We start from the raw sequence: 18,254 nt of genomic DNA, 5'->3' as shown, positions 1-18,254 counted from the left end.
ATGGTCAGTGACATCATCAGCAGTGCATTGCGGGTAAAAAGAGTAGAAAACATTTACCTTATAATTCTTGTTACCTTTTTAAAATATTTTTTCATACTTTCAATCTGTAAAAGAGAGAACAAACATTTCCAAAAAATATTACAACATGTATTTAAAAATTAGAAAAGAAAAGGGAAAAGGTTCAAGAAGAAACAGTTTTTCAACAACTTTGACATTTACAGAAGCCTCTGCTTCTCTACGTCCCCTACTCAATCCTAAAGATATATATTTTAAACAAACAGTATCTTCATGCTGATGAACTGAGACCTATTTTGGAACATGGTGCTTCTTTTGCACTGCTGATGTCTCACAATAGTGATGCAATAGCAGCGCAAAAAAGATGTAAAGCCATCATAAAATTGTGTCTAATATTTTAAATGATTGTTTCGGGATGCAAATAAGATGTGTGCTTTCAAGAGCTTTCTTTGAGGTGAGGCCTATTCCTTTTTTTTAAAAAAAACAGTACCCAGAAGTACAGCACTGTAAGCATTAAAATTGACACTTACAGAAGACTCAGTTTCTCCATATCTACCTCACATTTCTAAATGTATATCATAAGTACAAAAAGCAAAACATTAATTATACATGTTAAATGGTTTATTTTTGCTGTTCTCAGAATGTATCAAATTTCACTTAAATCAGTGACTTGAAGGTATTCATCATGTAACAGCGGGGAAAAAAAAACACAATCAAAATGATTGTGTTTAAAAAACCCATACAACCTAAGAAATCTGAATTCAAAACTCCTTAAAATTAACTTACTTTCAATGACGTCGAAGGATGTCCTATGAACAGCGTCCACTCTGTTGTGCTATAAATATTGTCAGCCCGCCACTTTCTGAAAGAAAACCTCCATCGTTTTGAAAAATATGTTACATACAAGAAAAGACTTCTCACATTCTACCACATGTTTCCACTAGGCCAAATCTTGTTGCAGCGATTCACAAGTCTTGTAATTCTTCCAATCAAATCCCGTCATTTTCTATTTTCGCAACTTTCAAAAAGAAAACATTTAAGATTATTTTCACAATCCTGGACTACTAATATCTTACCCTTCTTTGTCACTCATGTTCTCCTTTTCCTATGACACTGATACTGCTTACTATGAAGCAGACTTACTTGCATCAGGTTTATATAGTTGGATTTTAAAAATTGACATTATAATTAAAAGTTTTGGACCAATAATCTAGACAGCATTGCAGACTTACATTCCCTCAACTTGATGAACCTTTTGCAATTCTTCACAGGAAATCCCGAGATTCTTTCTTTAAAATTTTGGTTTTAAAAACACCAGGTAAGAATTTTTAAGGTCAAACGGCAATTTTTTTTTGAAAGTTACAACGGAATCATTGCAGAATGACCAGCCGTTTCGAGACTTTAAATAAGCTGTATAATGTCCTGATGTTGTTGAAGGACCATCGTGATAGATAATTGCTACAGTTACAAAAGTCCTTCCTGATATTGAAAGCTGAGAAGCCACACATTTTTTTATTAAAGTTGACAATTTTGATCCATCAGGCCTACATCGTTGGATCATTAAAATGACATACTGTCCATATCTACGTATAAATAATGTTGACATCATTTCAGATTTACATTGGCTACACTCCATGTTGTGATCCGCTGCATTTACTAGCTTATTAAAGGAGACTGATTTACTGTCTGGCAAAGTTAAATATATAAATCTTTCTGAGTCTACACTAGTAGTACTTGATACCCTACAATTCTCGCAGTCATGCTGCCATTGATAAGAAAGCCCAAACAGGTGATCTACATCTACACCCTCATCTTGCAATACATCAAGCATATACATTAAAAACTCCTGACAATCTTGCTGATTATTTTCAGAGAAGTCTGTTTGACCTGAACATTCATCTAACAGATAACGAACTTCAGACACACTTTCTACTTTTGTTCGATCAGTGCTACATTTCTCGAAAACAGAATTCAACAAACAGCATAAAATTTGTTCTGAATTCAACAGAATCTGTTCTTTTAAACTCTCTAGTGAAAAGAGAACATTAACCACTACATTTGCATAGCAGTTGACACCAGAACTGTTTTCAAATTGAAAACTGACAACATCTTCAACAGAATCCACTTTCTTTCTGCTAACAATTTTCGGTTCATTGACTTTTAGTCTTTTTGCAACAACCTCCCTACTATTACTGATATTTCTACGTTTCCGGCCTACCACACGTTTCTCAAACAAAGGATATTGAGGCAAATGTGGCGCATACTCTCTTCTTAACCTATTGTATTCCTTAACACAATCTAGATCCGCACAAATGTTTGTGACATCACAGTCAATCAAGTACAATCCTGATAAAGTTCTAACTCGTGACAATGCCACATATGCCATACCCTCCTTGAACACAGAACTGCCAATATTCACCAATGCACTGTCTACACTTAAACCTTGCGATTTATGGATTGTCACCGCATATGCCAAGCAAACAGGAAACTGTTTACGGCGAACATATAAGTCTTTAACAAGCAAAAACCTAGCAGAACAACGACCAATTAGCTGTACTTCCTCAATGCCATCAAATTTAATTTTTAAAAATTCTATTCCATCTCTATTTCTGTATTTCTCAAAATCAACAACATTACCCATTGATCCATTTACCAGACCTCTTTCAACATGTAAATTCCTTCTCAAAATGATTCGGCAATTTAAACACACATTCAAAGTCTTTTCAAAACCCGCTGTTTTAGATATAGTCTTCTCTAATGAATCCAATTTTGATTTCAAATTCTCTGACAAAATAATTGTTGATCCCATATGCTCTATTTTGTCAATAGCTTCAAGTTTCACAATCTCTTGCTTTTCTAAATTCAACATTTTGTTGTTGAAGAAGGCACATTCTGCAAGAGTTGGCATCAAACATATTCCGGATTTCTTCTCAGTAATTTTCTGAAAAATATTCTCAGGCACAATCTCTTGTTCGGGATATAAATTTGAAAGTAATCGTGCATTTAAAGCTTCTTTTCCATGCTCGGTCACTTTTCCAATTCTAATATCTTGTAGAATTTTCTTGTAATCTTCATCCTTCGCCTGACGCATATTTTCATGCAGTTCAGCATAATTGAAGTTTAACCATATATTGACGTTGCCAATGCTCCCTAGGCACTTCCTGGTATCTTCATGCGTGAGTATTTTGAACACAGGTTGACCTTTTACTGGTGTCAGCTGCAGAAGATCTCCGAAAACAATGATGTGTTTGCCACCAAATAACACATCATATTCAGTTTTAAGTACTTCTTGCATTCTCAAATGCACAAAGGCAAGCATGACATTGGAAACCATGCTTACTTCGTCAATGATAAGTAGTTTCATTTTCCTCAAGACTCTTGAAACTTCACAGCAAGCATCCCCAGATAACTTGTGGTATTGTAATTTGTTGTCATGCTCCACTGGCAGCATCAGTAGACGATGCAAAGTAATACCTTTAATGTTATGTGCTGCCAGTCCAGTAGGAGCGGTGACAACACAAGACAGCGATGACTCAGTCCTTTCCTGCAAATAACAAGAAATTGCTTTAATGAGGAAACTTTTTCCATTTCCCGCTTCTCCACTCACGTACAGTCGGACAGGCTTCAACGATGTACATGAGCACTCTTTCTTCTCATGACTTAATCCATGCTCAATTTGCTTGGTAACTTCATCATATATTTTCCTCTGCTCAACGTTGAGTTGTTTTTCCAAGTCTTCTAAGTTAACTGAATCCTCCTGAGCATGTGCCATGGCTCTTTCCACTTCATTCATAGCAGTGGCAGCTTCATTTTCGATAATAGGTCCTCCAAGTGGATCTTGACTCAATGAAACAGAACTCTGACTGTCCTGAGAACTGTCTCTGGCAATCTCGGCTGCAATCGTTGCTTCCTGCTCAATTTCCAAAGTTAGCATTTCTTGATATTTGGGAAAAGCAGGACATTCTATGGTCTCCTTAGCAGCAGTGAAAGAGTCTTCGTAACAGAGGAAATCTCCAAGCAGTTCCTCTTCTGCACGCCAAGGCTTAAAAAGTTGCAAAAGTGCTAAATAGAAGAACTCCTTTTTTTCTGGAGATTCGCCACTCAATTTTCGATGGTTTACTAATTGGCATTTTCTTTGCTTGACCAGGCATCCCTCACTTCCAATTACAGCATACACTCCTTTCTCAATATCTTCTTTGATGTTCCTCTTGAATATATAATTTTGTAGAACCTCATATAGACAAACATTCTCAAGGTGACTGCTTCGATTTGGATAATATGTATCCAACATGTTGGTCTTCAAAATGTCGGTACTGTTTGGTTCCTTTTCTGTCAAATACTCAATTTCCCGGACAGGTTTTAGAACTCGATTTCGCGTTGCAGCAAGACCAAGACTCGCCCAAACGATACTCCTGGATTTGGCATAGAGATTTGCTGAAGACAATAGATCAGAACATTCGTAAGCTCCGATCTCTCGATGCGACAACATCTTCAGACTGAAACTGTACAACTTCTTGCTGAGGCTCTTTTCATGGCAAATGTCCTCCCACATATCCTTCAGTTCTGTCTTTTCTTTTTTGGTGATGTAAGATGTCACATACCGAGCCACAGCCATACAGTTGTCAGCCACAAACTGTATATCCATGTTAGCATTCCACATGGACAAAATCACTGGGTTGTAGTCGTTGATGTACTTGGACTCTTCGTTCCTTTTCAAATTGTAAGTATTTTTGGGTGATTTCCTCGTCACATTATGTCGCAGAGAAGACATCAAACTGTTCACTCTTCCTTTAGAAATCACCAGTCGTGGAAAGTTGAAACGGCATTTGGTGTAGAACTTGTCCTTGTTTCTGAATTTACGACGACAGTACTTTCCACAACGATGGCTTTGGAAACGTAGAACTTGTTCTCTTAGGCTTTTCTTCTCCGTTGCGTTTGGAACAGCACACGTAGAATACTGCTCTATGAAATTCATCACTAAGTCATCCGGATCTGTTCCAAATTTAGGTGCATCCTTGATCCACAACAACATATGTATATGAGGAGCACCTCTTGCTTGGTACTCCTTTCTCCAGAAGAAATCCAACACCTCTCCAAGAGGTGGATTCTTCTTATTTGTGATGAAAGACATCATAGCTTCAAATCTATGATTGAAGTACCTGCATACATTCACTGGATCCAAAGAACACAGTTCTCCAGGTGTCTTGAATTCAATGTTTTCAATATTTCCATTTGCCTCTCGTAGAAATTCAAGTAAGTCTTCCCAGCCATACTCGGCACAGCTCAGATGTGGTTCACTGCATACGACAGTCCAGATAGATCGCTTTCAAACAGGAGATGAAACAAATATGGAATGCATTGACGAAACCTAGGATCTTCTGCATACAATCGTAAAGTCCGGTATTCAGACGCAGGAATTTGATGAGGTCGCTCATCATATCTTCCTCCTCGACCTGTGGGAAATAGCTGTGGGAAACACCGAGCTTCCAAACTTTCCTCCCAAACACTAATGGGACTCCCTTTGGCTTGTTTCATTTGAAACAACTCAATAGCATTCCCCATGACTTCCTTGGAATGCAAAGGATGAACACTATAATGTTCATATATTTCTTCACTTTTAGAGGCCTCTACTTTCTCAATTTGGCCAGCACACAAATCGCTATCCTCTTCATCACTTACTTCCTCTTCTGCAACATATACATTCTTATAGTACTTATTATTTTTCTTCAAATACAATGTTGCCTTTTTGACTTTCCTAACATCCACTAAATCTTGCCATATTTTCTTATTCTTTGTCGGAACCCCATTAACCAAGATAACCAGAGGTTCCTCTTCCACTTTTTCTACTCCAATTGTGTTAATGTTTTTGTTCAAATCTAGAGGCAAATAAACAACTCTTCCCTTTAATCCTCTCTGTAAATCTGCTGGAGGCAACTTCCCTGTCTTTGGCTCCATTCTTACAATAGCCTGAAAGGGATGGATACTTTGAATCAAAATAGATTCATAAGTATTTAAATCCTTCAATTCAGAAGGAATCTCAACCAATTCCAGATTATTATGAACTGCCCTAGCAGGCATCTGGTTTTGGTTTAATTTATTACAACAATAAGTACACACACGTTGATCCGATCCCAAATCTAAATAATTTTCTACCATCAAGTATGTAGCAAAATCCTTCCATTCACTATTATTTTCCCTTTCACTTTTTGCATATAAATCCACTAGCTTAGTCTGATTCTTATAATAAGTGCGTCGACAACATACACAAGTGAAATTAGGCCTCTCACTTGATTTCATCTGAAACGTGGCAATTTCCTTCTGAAAATTATCTGTACTGGAAACCTGTACATTATCTACAACATTACCCTCTACTTCTGGGTCAATTTGAACATTCTCATCTTTACTTTCAAAGTAACAAAACTCAATTTCTTCACAAATATTCTTGACATCTATTTCAGAACCATGCAAAAGAGCAGCACATAATTGTTTAAGCATAATTGCTGGACTCTTAGCATAATACAACATTCTCACTAATTTTCTCACTTTATTATGATGCACTGCTAGCATCCTGAAATGATGAAAAACACTCTGGCATACTCTCCTGGAAAGACAAGCCAGTGAATGACCACGTAAACCTGTTATTTGTCTCACTCTGCAAGGATCTAAATCTTGCAACAACTTCATTTTCTGCTTCAAACTTTTCTTATTAAATGTCCGTATAAAATCACAAAGCAAATTAATGGAAACCTGTCGCACACTGCAAATAGAACTACACTTCCAAATGTACACAGGACCCTTAGGACGTCTTCCTAAAACCTCTTCACTTAGCGCCTCTTCTGTCTCTGTTGTCACAACTTTTTCTTTTTCAACTGGACAACCATCCTTCACTTCATAAGCTCGACCACTGGTGTCAACTGCAAACACCAAATCATTATCCTGAAAATAACTCTCCTCATTAAAAAATGCCTCACAACTTGAACTAGGCATCCATTCTCCGGAAAAAACTTCACAAAAGTTACTACGATTTACTACTCTCTTCCATCTACTTTTTGTTTTGAAATCAGAAATTACCTTGCTTAGTTTCCTAATTCTATTAATTACCAAAATAAACAACTTTCGCTTAATTTCAAAAGCATGATCAATAATTTTCTCTACATTTTTCTTCTTCTTATAAAATGCCGCTTTCTGTTGGCCTTTCTTAATATTTTTAAATAATTTAACTATTATCCTATTACGGAACATTCGTTTTCGAATGTCCCTAAACTGTTGTTTCCTTCTACTATCATGCACAGAATTATCTCTTCCTCTACCAGTAACATTTTTGATGGGTCTTTCCTTTCCATTTAAATTGCTTTTTCTGAACTGAAACATTTTTAGAATAAATACTTTTTTTACTAAAAATATTTCTTAAGAATGATTTTGTGCTCTTACCCGGAGCTTTCTTGGTGTTTTGAAAAGTATTTGGGGAAGAGGACTGCTGCAATAAAAGATCATCCTGCTGTCTTTGACGTTTTCTAGCCTTTCTAATACGATTTTTCGTTGGCATTTTTCAAATTTGGAAAAGATCTGCAGTTGAATCTGTGGAAAAATATAATAAAAAATGTTATAAACCACTATTACCAAACAGTAAATGAATAACAGTCATCAAAAACTTAATGCCCTACTTATTATTTAACATAGCAAATCTTTTGCACCAGCACTGCATCACAAAAATGACACACAGTGGTACAAAACAGGCATAAAACAATCATAAATCTCTCCCTAAAATTTTAAATGATTAATTCAGGATGACGATAAGGTGTGGCCTATCTAAAGGTTTGTTTAAGCCCAGATCTTTGAACTGGGGTGAATGTGTGTCATTGATCCACATTCGGCCCATCACCTGTTTTGTTTGTTTGAGGTGAGGCCAACACATGGTTGCAGATAAGATTTTCACTGAAGAAAACGCTTTCATGTGTCTCAAGGACATTTTCGTTTTCTGGAATGCCCTAGCACCATTTTTTGGACATTATTAACATGGCTATGTAACTCCCATAATCAAAATCTAAATTTGCTTAGCACAGATGGGACCATATTTAAAAGACACTTGCACCATGAAGAACGCTTTCCATTTAAAAAGGAAAAATAACATCATAGACACTCATATGCCTTATAAATATGACCCAAAACAACCTATGAAGCTCTAGCAGTACATATCCAGAAATGTAATTGATTTCAAAAAATCGTTTTTAAACACAACATATAAATCAATTGTATACCTGCATTCAAGAGGAAATGACTGAAAATCTCCTTGAGAGACATGAAAGCGTTTTCTGGAATGCCCTAGAACTTTTTTTTTTACATTATTAACATGGCTATGTAACTCCCATAATCAAAATCTAAATTTGCCAAGCACAGATGGGACCGTATTTACAAGACACTTGCCCCATGAGGAATGCTTTCCATTTAAAAAGGAAAAAATAACATCAAAGACACTCAAATGCCTTATAAATATGACCCAAAACAACCTATGAAGCTCTAGCAGTACATTTCCAGAAATGTAAGTGATTTCAAAAATCGTTTTTAAAAACAACATATCTGTTTCAGCTTACATAAGAGACCATGGAATGGGCTCCATGTACAACAAAAACTTGTGTTACTGCATGCCAGAATGCTATACCAAATATGCAATTACAATTTCTCAAAGAAACAAAATCTATTTGTATATCACTAGAGACAAAGCCACATTTTAAAAACACAGCTTTCTTCATCATTTTCTCCTTAAATCATACTATTCTCTATCTTAATTAAATAAATCTTTTCTCACCTTAGCAAATACTTTTTGAGTTTTGAAAACAGTCTCAGAAATACACCAAATTGTCTTCAGCAGAAGAAAAAGGATACACTCCAGAGGCTGCAGCTATTGAAAGCACAGAAATACAGATATTCATTTCACATATCTCTCATATTAGCCAATCATAACTCTTCCCTCACTTTTTTCAAATCAAAACCCATCCCCCCTCTGCCCTCTATGCCTTTTTTCCATAGCAACCACCTCCTGGAAGACCTCTCATGTTTGCAAATTCACACAACAATGTTTCAATTGAACTCTGAACTCTCAGTGCACCTGCGTATCCAGTGCAATCTTTCATTAAATGTTTCTTCCTTGACCATTCAAATTACATCTTTCAAAGAACACATCCATGCACCCTAACTTTCTGTTTTCAGAAATGGAAATGCACCAATCACTGCTAATGAATCATTAGCATGGGAAATCCTCAGTTTTTTTTCTTTACAAACTCCTACTGTTTCAACTGCCCTTTCATTACCACACTTCATCTGACTGCAGCACAACCTTCTCCAACCATGTTTAAGGTCTGGATTGTTGGACATAGTTACATCCACTGGGCTCAAAGGTATGCTGAGAACAGAAATTTACCTAACCTCAATTTACAAGATGTGGAAATTAAGTGGTTGGGCCAAAGAGGATTAAAATGTCACCAATTGATACCATTGGTGAAAACCTTTATGCATTTGCCAAAACCTGACCTGTTAATTGTGCACTGTGGAGGTAATGATTTGGGCACTTTGACAGGGGTAGGTCTGGAAATGCTTTTAAAGGACACCTTTGAGCAATTAATGGCACTTTTACCTCAAACTGCCTTGGTATATTCCAATATATGCCAAAGACAGAAATGGAGGTGGTCCAACCAATTTTCTCCACAAATTGAGAAAGCGAGGAAGCATGTAAACAAATCTGTTTCAGCTTTCATGAGAGACCATGGAATGGGCTCCCTGTACAACAATAACTTGCGTTACTACATGCAAGATATCTACAGAGGAGATGGAGTTCACTTCTCAGATGAGGGCAACAGAATTTTCATTCTGAATTTAAGACTGTGCATTGGTACCTACTTATAAGTACCTAAATGTACCATAAACCCAAAAGCTCTTCTCAGAGCTACCCTACATCTGATCACTCACAATTATTATTTTTCTCTAACTTTTTTCACTAATTTTCCACAAAATACGCTCCCCGGGCCGCTACCCGGTTCGCTAACTGAAAGCTAACCTCGCGGAATTTTTAAAAAAAATGTTTTTTTCCGCACATATAAGCCTCCTCAGCCACCCTCAGAAAAGCTAGGGGGTCAAGATAAGTCTACCATGACCCCTTCTACCCATTCTAAACATTATTTGCCCTCTATCTTGTATCTTAATGCGACCGAAACACAAAATGGTGGACTCCCGTGACGCTTAAGGTTCGCTAACCGGGCCGCTTTCCGGAAAGCTAACCTCGCGGAATTTTTTTAAAAAATGTTTTTTTTCCGCACATATAAGCCTCCTCAGCCACCCTCAGAAAACCTAGGGGGTCAAGATAAGTCTACCATGACCCCTTCTACCCATTCTAAACATTATTTGCCCTCCATCTTCTATCTTAATGCGACCGAAACACAAAATGGTGGACTCCCGTGACGCTTAAGGTTCGCTAACCGGGCCGCTTTCCGGAAAGCGGTCCTAAAAAAAGGTGGGAAAGTAATTTACAGAAAAACGACTAGAGACACTCTCACCAAATATAGATTAGCTCATACTACATAACAATCCCTTTCATTCTCACAAATTTGATTGAAATTTCATTTAGCCATTTAGCCTGTAGACCTATCTAAATACCCTGAGGTAAATTACTTCACAAAACACACCTGAAGTATTGGAATTGACAACCAATGAACATTTTACTTTCATTTTCAATTTTTTTTCCCTGACATTTGATTGGTTATGTACCTGAATATATATAAAAGAAGAGAAGGAAACACAGCCATTTTCACTACTACTTCCTGAACTACATTTCAAGAGCCTTTTCACCTCCCTGTAAAGTAAATTAATAATTTGTAAGTGGCACTTTAAATTAATTTGTAAAAACGTTTTTTGATAATTATTTACTGTCCCCCTGCTATAGTTATAGATACAGATAGGCTCCTCTGTTATATTTATTGATTGACTTACACTTCTCTGCTATAATTATGAATTTACTTACTTTAACTTCACTGTTAAAAAAACAGAACTACCTGTCTGAACTTAAACCCAACAGTGCCCTAACTCTTCTAATATAATTATTTTTTTATGCAATTTACAGCAAAAAAATGGAAGGGGAGCACGAAAAAATCAATGTTTCCTTCGACATTACAACAGAAGAGATTTTAACTGAAGAAATTTTGGATGAAGATTTTATGGATGAATCTTTTGATGAACAATTTATTGAAAGCTTACAAGACATAAAAACATGCATGTTTGAGGAGATTCCAGATGATGTAATGCTGGAAGTTTTATTGAACTATGAAAATTCTGACCCATACATTTTTTTTTAATCAAAATAAATAAATAAATTAAAAAAAACGAACAAAAACAACAAATAACAAACAATTAACATACAGTATTAGAAAAGTCTATCATTCTTTTATCCTTATAGTACGCTGCCCAGAACGCTTTCCGGTTCGCGAACTTGGCGCTCACCACGCAAAAAAAAAAAAAAAGTTTTTTTTTTTACCCTCCTGGGCCCTTTTAAAACCTCCACATAAAACCTAGGGGGTCAACGAGGATCTACTATGCCCCCTTATTGTAATTTCCCCCTTTGTTTTGGCCTCCTCTTGTCTCTCGATCCTACCGAGAGACAAGATGGCGGCCGCTCCGGACTGTTGAGAATGTTGACAGACACCGGAGAGCCAATCAGCTTCGCATCGCAAAGTTCCGATACGCGAAAAGTTCGCTAACCGGAGCGCTGCCCGGAGCGCTGTTACAGATATATATCTTGTTTTAAACGTTAATTTCTCAAAATCCACTGAAGCACATATATTGAGACCTAGCAAAGGCACATCGGGCTAACAGTCCCTACAATTTTCCCAAATTTCGTGGAAATCCATTCAGCCGTTCGGGCTAAAAGTGAGGCCAACCGCCCTATGGAAATTAACATGGGAAAAACGCGTTTTGGGACCCCCCTTTTATCTCAGCCCCCCCTTGCCGAACACCCCCCAAATTTCCAAGAGCTGCTCAGAAACAAAATGTGCCATTTTCCAGAAAATTTCAGCCAATTCCGTCCACAAACGCCAAAGTTATTAGACATAGAATTTTCAGAAATCCCATAGGGAAAAAATCCTAACTATATATACCTACTGGCGACCGCCAGTAGGTAATATATATATATATATATATATATATATATATATATATATATACATATATATATATATACTAAATAATTACAATTCTTTACATATATTTACACACACACACCCAGTCACACAGAAGAACAAAAACACACACTGCAGGTTTATTATTTACATTTATATAAATATGCTATATTTATACTACTGATTTACTATTCTTTATAAACATACACACTATAAGTTTATTATATATATCCTTATACATTCACTGAAAAAACATAAGGTTGCAGGGACGCTATAGTTAGGCTGACGTTTTACTCTTACAAAACCAGAGCTATTCAGCCGTAATAGTTAGTGAGCTAACTATGACCCGTGCCCCCGCAATGCACTGCTCATAACCTCACACATTACATCACTTATGACATGGTCAATGACATCACTCATGACATCACTCATAACATCTCAGATGACATCACTGATGATGTCATCCAGTGACTATGAGTCTTTTTTAAAGATAATTAGCATTAAATATATATATATACCAAGGTGTACTGATGATTTAGTGGGTATACGAGTGCCTGATTGGATGATTCAGTGAGTGTGTAACTAACTGTATAAGTGAATGAATAGGTTTCTCAGTGGATGTATGGGCGAGAGACTGATTGTGTGAATGTCTGTATCTGTCTGTCAGTTGGTGTCTAAGTGGCTGTAAGGGTGTGTGAGTGGGTATGTGAGTTTCTGTATGGGTTTGTGTTTGGTTGTCTGAGTACCTCTATGGTGTCTGAGAGTTAGTGTGGGTGAGTGAGGGGTTTGTGACTGCTTGTATGGATGAATGATTGGGTGAGTGGGTGGCTGCCAGGGTTAGTGAGTGCATGTGTGAGGGGCTGTATGGGTGAGTGGGGATGTGTATGGCTGTGTCAGTGAGTGAGTGCATGTGTCTGTGGTATATAGGTGAGCAACTGGGTAGGTGAAAGGCAGTATATGTGAGTGATGGGTTATGTGAGAGATTAGATGGGTGAGTAAATGAATGTGAGAGTGGCTGTGTGGGTGAGTATGTGCTTGTGTCAGTGACTGTGTAGGGGAGTGAGTGTGTGTTAGTATCTGTATGAGTAAGTGAGTGAGTGTGTGTGTAACTATATGGGTGAGTAAGTGGTTGTGTGATTGACTGTATGAGTGAGTGAGTAGGTGTGTGAGTAGCTGTATGAGTGACTGACTGGCTATATGAGTAGATATCTCAGTGGCTGTATTAGTGAGTGAGTGGGTGTATGAGTGATATATGGGTGAGTCATTAGACGTGTGTGTTGATCTATGAATCAGTGAGTGGCTGTGTAAGTACTGGTATGGGTGTGTGAATGGATTTGAGAATGTTAGTGTGGAAGTTGGAGTGGGTGTATGAAAGGTTATATGAGAGTTTGAGTGGGTTCGTCAGAGATTCTGTGGATGATGTCATCAGTGATGTCAATGTCATCAGTTATGTCATTTGAAGATGTCATGAGTGATGTAATATGTGAGGTCATAAGCAGTGCATTGCGGAGGCATGAGATATGGTTAGGTCACTAACTGTATTGGCTGAATTTCTCTGGTCCTGCACAAGTGAAGCGTTAGCCTAACTATAACGTCTCTGTAAACCTTGTTTTTTCCAGTTAATTTCTATGTTTTTTAGGTTTCTTGTGAAATCTATTGTTTTTATTATAAACTTAAAAGGGGCTAACATCTCTCCCCCTCTGTTTCCTGGCTTTTCATTGTTCCTGTTCTTGCCACTTACTTGTTCATAGTCCTGTTGCCAAAATACTGTTAACATAAGCTTTGGTGGAACTATTTTTGCATTAGGTTCTGCCTTTTTCATCTTGCAACAGATTTATATCCTATAACCCACAGGTGGCAGTGGAGGGCCCTCCACTGTCGACGAGAATGGTTGAGAGAGGTGAGGGTGTGGATACCTCCTCCTGACTTAAACTATATTCACAATATTGAATCTAACCCCAATAAGGCTCGTAAAACTAATAAACTCCTTATGTGGCATATACTGCAAAATGCGGCAAGGAAGCAATTCCTTTTTGTTATTTAACCCTCACACACCCTATTGGTGTCATGTTTCATCATCAGGGTCACCCTGACTCCTAAAAGTCAGGGTGGGCTCGTTCGTGTTTCAGGGAGCTCTTAGGAGATGTAGGCAGGGGGACTTAAAGATAAAAATCCAACTACAATCCCCAGGTTTCCCTTTATTCACAGGGCTGTAGTGGACGTTAAAAAAAATAAAACAGGGTCTTCTTGGAGGTTGTGGTCCTATGACCCTAATAGACTGCCAACATGTTTCAGCCCAAAAATTCAGTGTCCAAAAATGGTACTGGGCTATCGTCAGGGAACAACAAATATTCCCTCCCTGGTGTTGACCAAAATTTGGACCTATATATTAGTGTTGAAGGTACAGCAAGCTGTATACTATGTGACAAGAATAACAATAACAGAAGGGGGAATACTTATCTCGATTCTTCTGAATACGAAAGAATTCCGCCAAATTAGAGAGGGATAATTGTATCTCGTGGATCTCACCCAATGCCGGGATACACGGATACCAAATAGGCTTTTCACAGGCAGAACCTTTGGAGTATGTTTGACTACAAGGCTATACCACTGTGATCCATGAGATACAATTCTTCTTCATTAATTGGGTGGGATTTTTAAAAACATAAAACAAATGAAAAGAGGGGTGGGTAGAAATACCCTGACCCCCATGGCCGAAAATGCTTTTTTTTAAATGTAGAGCAGGCTCCTGCACTTCTTTAATAATTGCCCCTGGTTGGCCAGGTCCCAGGGGCAATTGCAAAGGAAGGGGAGCACACAAGCCCTCCTCCTGGGGCTTAATAATGCCCCGGGGACCACCATCTCCCAGGGGCTTCTTTACAAATTAATGCTGTGGAGTCCTGTATGCCCCCTTCACTGTTCCGGAGACCACCACCTCCCCAGCGCATATTTGTTTTTAAATGGTGGGGCCTCTCAGACCACCCCCAGCCCAGGGGACCACCACCCCCTAAGGGCTTTATCTTAAAATAATGTGGGGGGGGGCTTGTGGAGCCCCTTGCATCCCTGGAGGCCAAAACCCCCCAGGGATTTCACTCAAATTAATGGGGTAGCTGTGCAGAACCCCCGCAGCCTCAGGGACCCTGGGCACTGCCAACACACTGAGGCTTCTCCAAAATTGAATGCAGGGTGCATGCCTCCCCCCAGCTCCTGGGACCACCACCTTCCTGGGGCAAAATCAAAGAAAGGAGGGGGGTGCATGTTCCCCTCATGGAGCCACAGATGGCCCTGGGGACCACCACCCCCTAAGGCCAGCTTCTGCTATGTCTTGGGTGCCCCCTACCGGGACATAGCTGTTTGCTTTGGCTTAGTGAGAGCATTACCACTTCTGCCAAGACATGGTAAACTGTGCTCTGCTTACAGCAAGCAAGAGCATTAAGAATGATCTCACTTGCTGAAAGTGGAGCAAATTGCTTTCACAGAGAGGGAGCTGATTGTTCAGCAGCACCCTCTCTGTAAAAGTAATGCCAGCTCCCACAAGAGGTAAGGAGCCAGCATGGACCTCAGGGTCCTTGAGGCTCCCACACCATCCTCATCATTAATGTGTGGGTGCCCTTGGTGAGATCAGGGCACCCACAATAGAGGTCGGGCCCCAGGTGATCAGGTGATGCCGTCCACAGAGCCAAAATTGGTCCGGGATGGGGGCAGCATGGCTGCCCCTTTAAAAAAATAGGGGGGCCCAAGGGGTGGGGTCCCCAAGGCCAAAATATGCCTGGGGAGGGGACCATGTGGTGCCTCTCCCTCATTCAAAAAAGGCTTGGCCTCGGGGAATGGGGTCCCTGGGGTCCATATTGGCCCGGGGAAGGGGGTCCCCTCCCATAATGAATTATGAAAAAAATGCATGACTGTCACGGGAGGCCCCGTCCCCTTCCTCCACCACACTGCAAAAGCATCTCCTGGTGCACTACTAGTTGGGGGATGAAGTCCCCTTAGCTCTTGAGGATCTTTGGAGGGCAACTACCCCCTATTACCTCCAGTAAGAACAACAGAGAGGGATTGCTGAGACTCCCTTTCATTTTTTGCTGTTGCCTCCTGTGTTCTTGCTATATGTTTGCTAGTCTATATGCATTGGGCACTGTTCCACTGCTATTCAGTGCCACAGTGCACGTGCTCCCTATGTTAAATTGATTCAATGGATTAGTGACTCCATGATTGGCTTATTTGGTTTACTTGTCAGACCCTAGTACAGTGCACTTGGTGTGCTAAGGGCTTGTAAATCAAATGCTGCTGGTGGACTTGTAGCACTGATTTTGCCACCCACCGTAGCAGCTTGTAACCTAAGGCTCTGGCCTTCCTTTGCAGAGCCTGTGTACAGGCTTGGGCTGCCAGGTCGACTTGGCATGTGCACCCACTTGACAATCCCTAAACCTTCTCTATTCTACATATTAGTCACCCCTAAGGTAGTGGCAAGGGCAGGGTGCATTGTATGTAAAAGGTAGGACATGTCCTGATGTGTGTGTCATGTCCTGATAGTGAATTACAGCCAAGTTAGTTTTTCATTATTGCAAGTCTACCTGTTACCATGGGCCAGAATGGGCAGTTTGAATATAACATCTTATAATCCTAACTGACTCAGGGAACTAGGTAGAAATTTGAGTTTAGTATGCCTGCACTCAGAATGATAAAATACATCTTTTAGTAGAGTTGGTTTTAACATTCTGTGTTTGAAAATATCACTTTTAGAAAGTAGGTATTGTCTTGCCTAACCATCCAAGCCTGCCTCCACTAGGTTGTGTATTCCATGTCTGGTTTGTGAGTGACAGGGGCTGGGGTGGCTCCAGGAGACAGGGTGAGTCAGCACACGGCTGAATAGACCTATCTGCATGAGAAGTATCACCTGGGCCTGAATAGGCCTCCGCCTGCCTTCCACAATGCTGCCTCCACCTCATGTGGTGTGTCTGATAACCATGGCCCACACTGACCAAGGAAAGAAGGAGTCCTGTAAACAAAGTGCCCCAGGACTGCACAAACTGGTTTGGACTAGATACTGACACTCTCTACCTTCAGAGACAAAGGATATTGGTGTATAAAAAGGGGGACCCAGACCCCAGAACTTTAGATCACTTCTGGGAATCAAAACAAACCTTTGCTGAGGAGAAGAACCAGGAAGTTAAAGGAGGAGACTACCCCTGTGCTGTGTGTTTGGGGTTGGCCTGCAGTGATTGCTTCATTGCCAAAGAAAGGAGAATAGGACTGAGTGTGCTTTTCATCATCTTGTGGAAGATCTCCAAGGGCTTGAACTTTGAGCTTGCCTCCTGCCTGAAGTCTCAGGGATACCAGTCTTCACCCCCAGCTACCCCCTGAATTTCCTTGCTGGGAATTGAAGTACCTGCTGTTGTGCTGGACCTTCTGAGAGACTGTGTGACACTGGAAGCTAGAAACACGACTCAGCAACAAGAAGTATGTTGCTGCTGCAGCAGTTGCTGTTGCATCAGCGAGTAAGTGTGCCGCCACTGCGGCTGTCACCATTGCATCGCCGAAGCGCGCCGCATCACCAGAGAAGCGTACCGCCGCAGAGGCCGCTGTCGCATCACCAGAGAAGCGTGTCACAGGGCCTGTCATGGCTCAGAAGATCACCGAGTCGCCACACGGCAGTCACTCGTGCACGTATCGCCTCTACAATGTCGCATCGTTACCAAGACGCCATTTTGTCACATCGCACCAGAGCGTCATCGTACCGGAGAGCAGTAAGAAACCGGTGCATCACCTGCCCACAGAGTAAGGAAACGACTAGTATCAACTCTCCTGTGCAGTGGTAAGGACCCAACGTGGTCCACTCCCATGAGTGTAAGTAACCGACGCATCACCTTCCCTGCGACCGTTTTGTTTGCTTTGCATTATGCATCCAAAGTACTGTGAGAGTAAAAGTGTTGCATTTGTATCTAAAGTGAACTAAGCTATTTCTACCATTTTAGAGTCTTATTTTTATTACAGTATTCGGGATTGTAAACCATTGAAAGAAGAAGTATTGTCAGCGTTTCCCTCCCCCTCCGCGGAGTATCAGGGACATCTGATTGGCTA

Source organism: Lissotriton vulgaris, chromosome 7 (assembly GCF_964263255.1).
Source record: "Lissotriton vulgaris chromosome 7, aLisVul1.2, whole genome shotgun sequence".
Classification (NCBI taxonomy): domain Eukaryota; kingdom Metazoa; phylum Chordata; class Amphibia; order Caudata; family Salamandridae; genus Lissotriton; species Lissotriton vulgaris.
This window is presented reverse-complemented; position numbering follows the sequence as displayed.